The sequence below is a fragment of the Ovis aries genome, chromosome 18 (assembly GCF_016772045.2).
Source record: "Ovis aries strain OAR_USU_Benz2616 breed Rambouillet chromosome 18, ARS-UI_Ramb_v3.0, whole genome shotgun sequence".
In the NCBI taxonomy this organism is placed as follows: Eukaryota; Metazoa; Chordata; class Mammalia; order Artiodactyla; family Bovidae; genus Ovis; species Ovis aries.
In genome coordinates, this window is record NC_056071.1 from 43,413,295 (window position 1) to 43,426,007 (window position 12,713).

The following is a 12,713-nucleotide window of genomic DNA, read 5'->3' on the forward strand; positions in this document are numbered from 1 at the left end:
TATAAACTGTGGTCCCTTCCTGAGGGGGTTTGTAATCAGTTCTGTGAAGAGTTTGGAAAAAATACATGATACCTCATAGTAGCAGTTAAGGGCTAACTTTTGTCATATAGTAGTGTGCTAAGAAAGAATGGTTGGGATGTAAATTTTTAAAAATTGAAGTATAGTTAATTTGCAATGTTGTGTTAGTATACAGCAAAGTGATTCAGTTATATATATATACATATATATGTATATACATATATTCTTTTTCATATTTTTCCATTGTAAGTTATTATAAGATATTGAGTATAGTTTCCTGTGCTATACTGTAGGTCTTTGTTGTTTACCTATTTTATATGCAGTAATGTATATATGTTAATCCCAGGATCCTAATTTACACTCCCCCATCCCCTGCTATCCCTTTGGTAAAGGGATGTAAGTTGGGTGTAAGTTTTTTGAGACTTTACGTGTGTGAAATAAATTTATTCTACACTCAAGCTTAAGACAGTTTGCCCATATAAAGTATACTTTTCTCTCACTCGGTGAATACATAGGGAAGCTTGTTTGTAAAATATATGTCCCAGGAGTTTGAGAGGTAGTAGAGGGATGGTAAGTCAAATTTGTTGCTTAATTTACTAACTGCCTAGAAACTTAAGGTCTATATATTTGCATACTGGATTTGACCTGAATTAGCCCTGATCTTTTTTCAAATTTTTAAAATTGTGAAATACACATAACATAAAAATTGCCATCTTAATCATGTTTAAGTAACAGTTCAGTGGTATTAATTACATCCATATTGTTGAGCAGCTGTCACCACCATCCATCTTCAAAACTCTTTTCATCTTACAAAACCGAAACTCCACAGCCATTAAACAATGACTTCTTATTTCCCTCTCCCCTCAGTCCCTGGCAACTGCCATTCTACTTACTATAATTTAGACTACCTCATACAAATGGAATCATACAGTACTAGTCTTTTTGTGACTGACTTAGATCTTCCCTGGTGGTTCAGACGGTAAAGCATCTGCCTACAAGGTGGGAGACCTGGGTTCGATCACTGAGTAGGAAAGAAACCCTGGAGAAGACAATGGCACTCCACCCCAGTACTCTTGCCTAGAAAATCCCGTGGATGGAGGAGCCTGGTAGGCTCTAGTCCACGGGGTCGCAAAGAGTCGGACACGACTGAGTGCCTTCACTTTTCAGTTCAATTAGCATAACAGGCTCAAGGTTCATCCATGCTGTAGAGTATGTCAGCATTTCCTTCCTTTTTAAGACTGAAAAATGTTCCCTTTATGCATAGAGCACATTTTGCTTATTCATTCATCTGTCCGTGAACTCTTGGGTTGCTTCCAAAATTTAGCTTTTGCAAATAAAGCCGCTGTGAATGTGGGTGTGTAAATATATCTTTGAGACACTGCTTTTAATTCCTTTGGGCATATATCCAGAAGTAGAATTGTTGGGTTATATGCCAAGTCTATATTTAATTTTTTTTTGAGGAACCACCATGCTACTTTCTACAGTGGCTGTATCGTGTTATAGTCACGCATGTAATGCACACGGGTTCTAATTTCTCCACATCCTTGCCAACATTTATTTATTTCTTTGATGGTAGTTACCTAATGGATGTGAAGGGGTTCCTCATTGTAGTTTTGATTTGCATTTACATAACGATTAGTGATGTTGCCCATCTTTTCATGTGCTTATTGGCCATTTGAATAGCTGTTTTGAAGAAGTGTCTATTCAAGTCCTTTGCCCATTTTTGAATCGGGTTATTTGGTTTTTGTTGTTTAGTTTTAGGAGTTCTCTATAGACTCTTAATATTAATCCCTTATCAGATACATGATTTGCAAGTATTTTCTCCTTTCATGAGTTGCATTTTCACTCTGAGTGTTTTTTTGGAGGGGTACCAAATTGCTTCATTTGAAAGAATGGTACAAAAGAATTTAAGTAGATGTTTGGGTACAACCTATAGAAAAGGTAAAGGTTACCCCCCAAAAAACACTTTCAGAGTGTTGTGAAGTCCATCTTGTGTAAATCAGTTATGTGGTCACCCAGTTCTTTGTATTACCTGGCTTATTCAGGTAATGAGTCTCAATGAGGTCAACAAGTGGGGGTTGATCTTATCAGTGGCCAGTTCTTGCAGCTCCAGTAGCAACTGATTCACGCTTCCCGAGGGTAACAGACACTCCACTGCGTTCAGCTCCTTCTCCCGGTCCTTAGGATCTGGTTCCTTGGTATCTTGGAAGAAGATGTGGTCACCTCATTGATTCTGCAGCTTCATCAGTTTCTCAGCATGTTTCCCCTCCTCACGAGACTGGTGAAGAAACTATTTGGCAAAGTTCTGCCGAGCCACAGGATTGCAGCCAAAGTAGTGAGACATGGACAGGCAGAGGTTGGAAGTGTAGGGCTCCGGGTTGATCTGGCAGTTGATGGTGGCCTCTGAGTCCTGTTGGAGGTTCTGGCCCTCCAGCGAGGGACCTCAGTGGTCAGGGAAGTGACAAGGAGAGGAGGTGAAGGCAGCCCAACACTAGAGCAGCAGCAGGGGCCGTGGGGTGGGGTGGCGTGTGGGCTTTGGGGCAGCCTGAGAGCTCTGTAAGGAGAGTTGAAGGGCTGGCTCTGAGCACCAGCAGGCATGGGAGATTAACACCTGTTCTGTCCAAGCGTTGTTTTACTTATTTATTTGGCTGCCCTAAATCTTTGTTGCTGCATGTGGGATCTAGTTCCCTGACCAGGAATTGAACCCAGGCCTCCTGCATTGGGAGTGTGGAGTCTTAGCCACTGGACCACCAGGGAAGTCCCTGCCCAAGCATTGTTGAAGCAGGAAACCATGGTTGAAAATGTCCTTTTATGCGCAATAGTTGTCGATTTTCATGAAGTCCAACTTATCTAGTTTTTCTTTTGTTGCCTATGTCTTTGGTGTCATCTCCAAGAAATCATTGCCAAATCCAATGTAGTAAAGCTTTTGCTGTTTTCTTCTCACAGTTTTATGGTTTAGGCCTTATGTTTAGTTCTGTGATCCATTTTGAGTTAATTTTTCTGTTTGGTATTAGGCAAGAGTCCAGCTTCATTCTTTTAATGTGGCTATCCAGTTTTCCCAGCACCACTAGTTGAAAAGATTGTCCTTTCCCCATTGGTTTTGCTACCCTTGTTGAAAATCAATTGACCATCTATGCAAGGGTTAATTTCCAGGTCTCTATTTTATTCTGTTGGTCCATATGTCTATAGACCAGTACCATACTTTTTGATTACTATTGCTTTGTAGTAAGTTCTGAAATCAGGATGTGTGAGACCTCCAACTTTGTTCTTCTTTCTCAAGATGGTTCCTTGAGATTCCATGTGAATTTGAGGATAGATTTTTCTATTTCTGAAAATAGTGTCATTGAGATTTTGATAGGAATTGCCTTGACTGTGTAGATCATTTTGAGTACAATAGGCATTTTCAATATTAAAAATTTAATATTTAGTCTTCTCATTCATGAACCTGGGATGTGTTTCCATTTATTTATGGCTTCTTTGATTTCTTTCAGCAATGTTTTATAGTTTTTATTGTATGTCTTTAACCTCCATAGTAAGTTAATTCCTAAATGTTTTGTTTTACAGTTTCCTTTTCAGTCTGTTCATCTTAGTGTGTATTAATAGAAATGCAACTGAATTTTCTGTGTTCAGTTTGTATCCTGCTATTTGCTGAATTTATTAGTTCTAACAGGTTTTTTGAGGACTCTGAGGGTTGTATACCCACTCCAGTGTTCTTGCCTGGAGAATCCCAGGGGCGGGGGAGCCTGGTGGGCTGCCGTCTATGGGGTCGCACAGAGTCGGACACGACTGAAGTGACTTAGCAGCAGCAGCAGCGGCAGGGTTGTATACATATAAGAGCGTATCGTCTGTGAACAAAGATAATTTTAATTCTTCCTTTCTGATTTGGATGCCTTTTATTTATTTATTTTCTTTCTATTCCTAGTTTGAGAGGTTTTTCTTTATAGAGTGAAAGGGCATTGAATTTGCCAAATGCATCATGAAGGTTTTTTCCTTCATTCTGTTAATGTGGTGTATTTATACTGGTCAAATTTTCATATGTTGAACCCTCCGTGTATTCAAGGAATAAATTCCACTTGGTCATGCTGTGTAATCCTTTTAATATGCTGCTTAATTTGGCTTACTATTATTTTATTGATGATTTTTGCATCACTGTTCATAAGAGAGATTAGCCTGTAGTTTTCTTACAGTGTCTTTTCCTGGCTTTGGTACTATAGTAATACTGGTCTAGTTGAATAAATTTGGAAGTGTTCCCTCCTTGTCAATGTTTTGAAAAGTTTGAGAATGTTTGGTATTGGTTCTTGTTTAAATGTCTGGTAGCATTTACCACTGAGCCATTAAGCCCAGGGCTTTTATTTGTTGGGAGGGGAGGTTTGACTACTGATTCAATCTCATTAAGTCTATTCACTTTTTCTATTCCTTTATGATTCAGACTTGGTAGGTTTTGTGTGTCTAGGAATTTGTTCATTTCATCTAGGTTATACTGTTTGTGGACATACAATTATTCATAGTACTTTCTTACAATCCTTTTTATTTATATAGATTCACTAATAGTGTCCCCACTTTCATTTATTTTGTTTTAGTAATTTGTGTCTTCTCTCCCTTGTCCTAGTCATTCTAGCTAAAGGTTTGTAAATTTTGTTGGTATTTAAAAAATTTTGTTGGTATTTTTGGTTTCATTGATTTATTTTTTTCCCTACTGTTTTCTACCCTTTATTATGGTTATCTCCACCCTAATCTTTATTATTTCCTTTCTTCCACTAGCTTTTTTAGGTTCATAAGTTGTAAAGTTAGGTTATTTATCTAACAAGAGAAATTTCTTATTTTTTAATGTAACTGCTAATAGTTATAAAATTTCCCCTTTCCACTGCTTTTGCTGCCTTGCATAAGTTTTGGTATGTTGTGTTTTCATTTTTATTAGTTTGCAAGTATTTTCTAATGTTCCTTGTGACTCCTTTTTTGATTTTTTTTTAAAAGAGTGTGTTGTTTAATTTCCACACATTTACTGAATTTCCAATTTTGCTTCTTTTATTGATTTCAAATTTTACCTTGTTCGGAGAAGATATTTTAGGTAATACTATTATTTTAGTCTATTGAGACAATTGTGGCCTAGCATGATTTATCCTGGAGAATGTCTCATGTGTACTTGAGAAGAATGTGTTTTCTGTTGTTGGGTAAAGTGTTCTATTTATATCTATCTGTTGGATCTAGTTGTTTGTTGTGTTGTTCAAGCCCTCTTCTTACCTGTCTTCTACTCTTTGTTCTATCAGTTATTGAGAGAGGAGTACCAAAGTCTTCAACTGTTATTGTGGAACTATTTTTCCCTCAATTTTGTCAATTTATGTATTTTGGTGGTCTGTTATTAGGTGCATAAAATTTTGTAATTGTTATGTCTTGATATATGCAACATTTGTTAATATAGACTGTTCTTTAACTCTTGCAACCTTTTTTTTATTTAAAACATTTTGTCTGATACTAGTATTGCCATCTCTAATCTTCCTTGGTTACTATTTGCACTCTTTTCCAATCCTTTCACTTTTAACTTATTTTTGTCTTTTGATCTAAAGTGAGTCTTGGGGACTTCCCTGGTGGTCCAGTGGCTAATACTCAATGTTCCCAATACAGGGGTCCCAGGTTCAATCCGTGGTCAGGGAACTGAACCCCACATGCTACAGTAAAGACCCAGAATAGCCAAATAAATAAATATTAAAAAATAATAAAGTGAGTCTCTTGTAGAGAGCATCTAGTTGGATCATTATTTTAAATCCATTCTGCCAATCTCTGCCTTTTTTTTTTTTAATTTTTAAAAGTTTTGGCTGTGCCAGGTCTTTGTTGTTGTGAGTGGGCTTCTCACTGTGGTGGCTTCTCTTATTGCAGAGTACAGGCTCTAGGTACTCGGGCTTCAGTAGCTGTGGTACTCAGGCTCAGTAGTTTCAATTCAAGGGCTCTAGAGCTCAGGGTCAGTAATTGTGGCACGTCGGCTTAGTTGCTCTGCGGCATGTGGGACCTTCCTGAACCGTGGGTCGAACCCATGTCCCCTGTATTGGCAGGCAGATTCTTTTTATATTCTTTTATTTACTTATTTATTTTTGGCTGTTTTGGATCTTTGTTGCTGCAGTGAGTGGGGACTACACTCTAGCTGCGTAGCTATGCGTGCACTGCTCATTGTGGTGACTTCTCTTGTTGAGGAGCATAGGTTTTAGGCACATGGGTTTCAGTAGCTGCAGCTCCTGGGCTCTAGAGCACATGCTCAGTAGTTGTGGCACATGGGCTTAGTTGACCCACGGCGTATGGGATCTTCTTGGATCAGGAATTGAATTTGTGTCTCCTGCATCGGCAGGAGGATTCTTTACCCTCGAGCCACCAGGGAGGCCCAACAGGCAGATTCTTAACCATTCTTCCACTGGACCACCAGGGAAGTCTGCAATCCCTGTCTTTTAGTTGGAGAGTTACTTTGGCCACCTGACGCAAAGAGCTGACTCATTTGAAAAGACCCTCTGATGCTGGGAAAGATTGAGGGCAGGAGGAGAAGGGGACGACAGAGGATGAGATGGTTGGATGGCATCACTGACTCAATGGACATGGATTTGGGTGGACTCCAGGAGTTGGTGATGGACACGGAGGCCTGGCGTGCTGCGGTTCATGGGGTCACAAAGAGTCGGACACGACTGAGCGACTGAACTGAACTGAATCTATTTACATTCAAAGTAATAACTGCTAATTTTATTTTGCTGTTTGTTTTCTATATGCCTTATACTTTTTTTGTCCCTCACTTCCCACACTGCTGTCTTCTTTTGTGTTTAGCTGATTTTTTTTTTGTAGTAAAGCATCTTAATTTCCTTCTCATTTCTTTTTGTGTATATTCTTTAACTATTTTCTTTGTGGTTGCCATGAGGATTACATTTGATAATCTAAACTGCAGCATTCTAATTTGAATTTATACCAGTTTAAATTCAGTAACATACAAACACTCTTCTTCTGGTACAGCTCCATCCCCATTCCTTTGTTATTGGTGTCACAAAATTACATCTTTATACACTATGTCCAAAATCAGTTATAATTTTTATTTATTATTCATCACTTAAATTGAATAGGAAACAAAATGTGGAGTTACAAAGCAAAGTTATAATAATGCTAGCTTTTAGACTAGTAATTGTTTTTTTTAATGTATTAAAAGCAGAATTACAAAGCACTTCTATAATAATACTAGCCCATGTATATACCTTCAGTGAGATATTTATTTCTTCATATGACTTTGAGTTACTGTCCAGTGTCCTTTCATTTCTACCTGCAGAACTCTAGCATTTCCTGTAGGACAGGGCTAGTGTTAATAAACTCTCTCAGATTGTGTTTATCTGGGAATACCTTAATTTCTCTCTCACTTTTGAAGGTTACTTTTGCCAGGTATAGGATTCCTGGTTGACAGATTTTATCTTCTAGTACTTTGACTGTATCAGTCCACTGCCTTCTGGGCTTCAAGGTTTCTGATGAGGAATCTGCAGATAAACTTACTGAGGATCACTTGTCCATATGTGATGTGTTGTTTCTATGGCTGCTTTCACGGTTCTGTCTTTTGTCTTTCAACAGTTTGGTTACAATGTCCCTTGGTGTGGCTCTCTTCAAGATCACCTAGTTGGAGTTTGCTGAGTTTGGTTGTTTATATTCATGCTTTTTATCCAACTTGGGAAGTTTTCAGCTGTTATTTTCTTCAAATAATCTCTTCCCCTTTCTTTCCCTTGTTTTGAAACTCTTGTAGTGTGCATGGTGGTTTCCTTAAAGGTGTCCCACTGTTCCCTTTAGCTCAGTTAACTTTTCTTTAATCTTTTTTTCTTTCCATTCCTCAGACTTGCTAATTTCCATCATCCTATCTTTAAGTTTGCTTATTCTTTCTTCTGCCTGCTCAAATCTGCCTTTGAAATTTTCATTTTAGTTATTACACTTTGTAACTCTAGAGTTTCTTTTTAGGTTTTCTATCTCCTTATTGACATTCTCTGTGTCTTCTTTTAGTTCTTTAACCATCTTTTTGACAGTTATTAAACAGTCTTTGTGTAGTAGGTCCACCATCTGTTTTTTCTCTGGTACAGTTCTGTTGGTGTGGGTTTTTTCTTTGAATGGGCCAACATTCCTGTTTATTTGTATGCCTTGTGATATTTTTTCTGTTGCTGTTGATAACATGGACATTTCAATATAGTGATATGATAACTCTGGAAATCAGATTCTCTCCCTTCCCCAAGGTTTGATGGCTTTTGGTTTTTATGGGGAGGGAGGTGGGATGGGTGTCTAGGAGGGAGGGGACACGTGTATGCCTATGGTCAGTTTATGTTGATGTATGGCAGACATCATCACAATACTGTAATTATACTTCAATTAAAATGAGTTAATTTTTGAAAGAAAGGGCAAAAAAATTGCGCTAGTCTGTCTCTGCCAAAAATCAGCCTGAAATGTAGACTTATAGTCATCTTGGGTCTCTTTTTCCCTAGATTATAATTTAAAAATTTTTTTAATTAGAAAATTTGAAGTATAGTTGATTTATAATGTGTTAGTTTCAGGTGTATAGCAAAATGATTCAGACATATGTATCCTTCTTCAGATTCTTTTTCCTTATATGTTATTGCAATTCTCAGGTCTTTTTAAGTCTGTGTCTTTCCCCAGGCATGTGAGGTGACTTTCTCATTTCTCCTATATATACAGTTGCTTTTGAATTCCTGGTGTTTTGGTTCCCAAAATGGAGGATAAATAGTCTGTGCTGTGCTGAGAATTGAAACTGATGAAAGTAGTTTCATGGAAGTTACAAACATTCAGTGGACTCTAGAGTTTCAAAATAGTTACATCAGACAGATTCTACCAGCACAATTGTTGTCCAGGTGGGGAGACATATTCCTGGTGCTTCTTATCTATTATCTTCTCAGAATCCTCCCTTCAGATTTGATTTTTTAAATTGCAATTTACTATCCCATAGTACATATTCTGAAATCATACCAAATTTTTAAGAACAAGGCAGGAGTATAAAAATATAAATGAAAAAGTTTGGAATTGGTGAGAAAGGAAAAGAAAGGTCACCTGAAGTGATAAGAAAAGATTATTTCAATGCCAGCATTACGGCTTGTGGTAGGCAGAACAATCTCTACCCCTACCCCAAGATGTCCATAATTCTCAGATCCATGTGAAAATTTGAGATGACATGGTAAAGGGGAAATTAAGTTTTCAGATGGAATTAAGGTTGCTAAGCAGATGATCTTGAGATGGGGAGATGATCCTGGATTACCCTTGTGGAGCTAATGTAATCACAGGGTTACTTATAAATGGAAGAGAGAGGCAGAAGAGAAAGAACCAGAGATATGGCAATGTGAAAAGAACTCGGTTGATGTTCCTGGCTTTGATGGTAGAGCCAAGGAATAAAGATAGCCTTTGGATGCTGTAAAGAGGTGAGGAAATGAATTCTCTACTAGGGTGTCCACAATGAACATGAGCCCAGTGAGACTCATTTTGGACTTCTGACTTCCGGAACTGTTAGCTAATACCTTTGTATTATTTCAGCCACTAAATTTGTGGTAATTTGTCATGGCAGCTTCAGGAAAACTAAAAGGGGATGGACAGGAAGGAAAGCTGAAGGTGAGGAGGCAGTAAAGATCAAGGCCACTGTTATAGGGCCAAAAGCAGTAAACCAGTTGAGGTTCTCAGCTCTACCAAATACCATCTGTGTGACCCAGATCAAGTTACGTAGCCTCTCTGTGTCTGTATATCTTAATTTATAAAAAGCAATAGTAATAACACCTCCTTACATGGCTGCTGTGATGATGAGATGAGGCAATCTATGGGAGACTTTAGGGCAGTGCCTTTGGTAAATCCTAATAATATGAGCTGCTGCTGCTGCTATAACTACTCTCACAGTTAAAATATATATATATATATATGTATTTTTATAATTTATTTGGCTGCACAGGATCTTAGTTGCGGCTTATGGAATCTAGTTCCCTGACCAGGGATTAAGCCTGGGCCCCCTACATTGGGACTGTGGAGTCTTAGCTACTGGACCACCAGGGAAGGGCCTCTGGCAGCTTTTATATGTCTTTTTTGTTTTTCAGTGATCCAGTGTTTATTTACAAAATTATCTGTATAACATATACATACGTAGCCAAAATTCACTTTCCATGTGAAGTAATACCGATTAAAATTATATTAGAATTTTGTGTATAACAAGGTTTTATTTAAGTGAACATTCAGTTAAACCTGCCCTACTTCTAACCACATTTCAGGTAAGATGACTCCTGCCTTCCAGACAGGAAAACCAGACCATCACAGTGGAAGCAGTGTGAAGCCCGATTGGTGACCACAGCTCCAGGTTAGTGAAATGAAGTTTACTTCTTCTTAATCATGGTTACCAGGTACCAGTATAGAGTGCTGCTCTTTTCTTAAGTTTTTGGAGTGGTTCAGAACATATAGCTCTATAGGATATTAAATATGGCTCTAATGTTTGCAACTGATGATCGTCCTGATGTGAATTTTTTACTTGGTAGCCCTTCTAATTGGAAGTCTGCCGTTTTGTTTTGTGTGTACAATTTTACATAATTTAAACTTATAACTTGAAATAATTTTGTGGTCATAAAAGTTGCAAAAGTAGAAGAGAGTTCCCATGTATTCTTTACTTGGCTTCCTCCAATGATAACTGTTAGGGACCAAACGATGGGCTCTAGGACCTGAGTCATGTTTACCAGAAAGAGACAGGATATGCGCTCATCCTGCCTGGCCAATCATGTAACACCAGCTACTCCTATAACTGAGACAAAGATCTGCCTGTATATAAGCCGCCATACTCCTTTGTTCGGGGCTCTTGTCGGATTCTCTTGTGTGGGATGAGACTTGGGCCCTAGTGCGCTAGAGATAAACTCCCTTCTTGCCCTTGTATTACAGTGGTGGACTTGCTCTCTCTCTCGGTGGGTTCGGAGATATGGGCTCGGAGCATAACAATAACGTTATCAAAACCAGCAAATTGATGCTGGTACAATGCTAACAATAATGAACTGCAGAGTTTTCTCAGATTTCAGTCTTTACATGTACTGTTTTTGTTGTTGTTGTTGTTTGTGGTGCAATTCTATGACATTCTTTAAAATGTATATATTTGTATAACCACTGTCACAGCCAGGTTATTGAACTGTTCTGTTGCCACAAAGAAACACCCTTGTACCCCTTCTAGTCACACCCTCCTCTGTCACCAATGCCCCGCAATGACTGATCTGGTCACCATCACTATAATTTTGTCACTTCAAGAATATCATGTAAACAGAATTATATGTAAGATTTTGAGATTGACTTTTCTTTTTCACTGAATTTAAAGCCCTTGAGACCCATCCAGGTTGTTGCATTTGTTACTGCTGCTGCTGCTAAGTCGCTTCAGTCATGTCTGACTCTGTGCGACCCCGTAGACAGCAGCCCATCAGGCTCTGCTGTCCCTGGGATTCTCCAGGCAAGAATACTGGAGTGGGTTGCCATTTCCTTCTCCAATGCCTGAAAGTGAAAAGTGAAAGTGAAGTCGCTCAGTCATGTCCAACTCTTCACGACCCCATGGACTGCAGCCTACCAGGCTCCTCCATCCATGGGATTTTCCAGGCGAGAGTACTGGAGTAGGGTGCCATTGCCTTACTAAAATGGTCTTTTTTTTTTTTTTTAAAACTAATGGGTAATATTCTATTATAAGGGTATACCACAGTTTATCCATCCACCTAATGAAAGATATTTGGTTTCTAGTCTTTAGCTCTTACAAATAAAACTGCTACAGGCATACCTGCCGGTATGCAGGTTTTGCTCCAGGTCTCCACAATAAACTGGATATTGCAATAAAGCAAGTCACATGAGTATTTTGGTTTTCCAGCTTATGTAAAAGTTGTGTTTATACTATACCATGGTGTATTCAGTGTGCAGTAGCATTATGTCCGAAAGAATAATGTATATATCTTAATTTAAAGAATACTTTATCTTAGTTAAAAAATGCTATTTAGCTAAAAGATGCTAACTGTCATCTGAGCTTTCAGTGAGTTATAGTAGTAGCATCAGTGATCTTGGATCGCTGGTCATTATAACAAATATAATAATAATGGAAAGTTTGAAATATTGTGAGATGTACCAAAATGTGATATGGAGACATGAGTGAGTAAATGCTGTTGGAAAAATGGTGCAGATAGACTTGCTCGACACAGGGTTGTCACAGATCTTCAATTTATAAAAAATGCAATGATCTGTGAAGTGCAGTAAAGAAAAATAGTAAAATGAGGTATGCCTGTATAAAATTCATGTGTATTTTTTATGACCATAGCTTCATTTCTCTATAATAAATACTTAGGTTTATAAGATTTTTAAGGGTTAAGTAAGATCATTAATGTTAAGGTACTTTGTAAATGGCAGTGCTCAATTTAAACTTAAGGCATATTACTCTGAGTTGTATTAATCATGATAGATAGTGATAAAAGGCTGAAAAAAATATAGGAAAAGAGGTGATAAGAGTTGGTGGCAGATGGATGGGAACAGTGAACCCAGTTTTTGGGCTTTTCTTTTGGAGAAGATAAGATGATGTTTTTCAGGTAACAGAAGGTGTTAGATTCTGGGGCAGCCTTTCATACAATGGAAATGTGGGATTGAAGTCAAAACAAAAGGTTGAAATGTCTTGGGACAGTGGTGATGCACCAGCCTCTGCAGGATACCCA

The 12,713-nt window shown here is 38.2% G+C and overlaps 1 protein-coding gene across 1 annotated transcript in view; it reads right to left on the minus strand.

The window, feature by feature from the left end:
* Nucleotides 1-2,020: 2,020 nt before the first annotated feature.
* Nucleotides 2,021-12,713, minus strand: part of LOC114109112 (large ribosomal subunit protein uL18-like) — a 638,969-nt gene continuing 628,276 nt past the window's right edge. The window contains exon 2 of the mRNA XM_042235301.2: nt 2,021-2,634. The gene's annotated coding sequence lies outside the window, so the exon portion shown is untranslated. The remainder of the gene's footprint in view (nt 2,635-12,713) is intronic.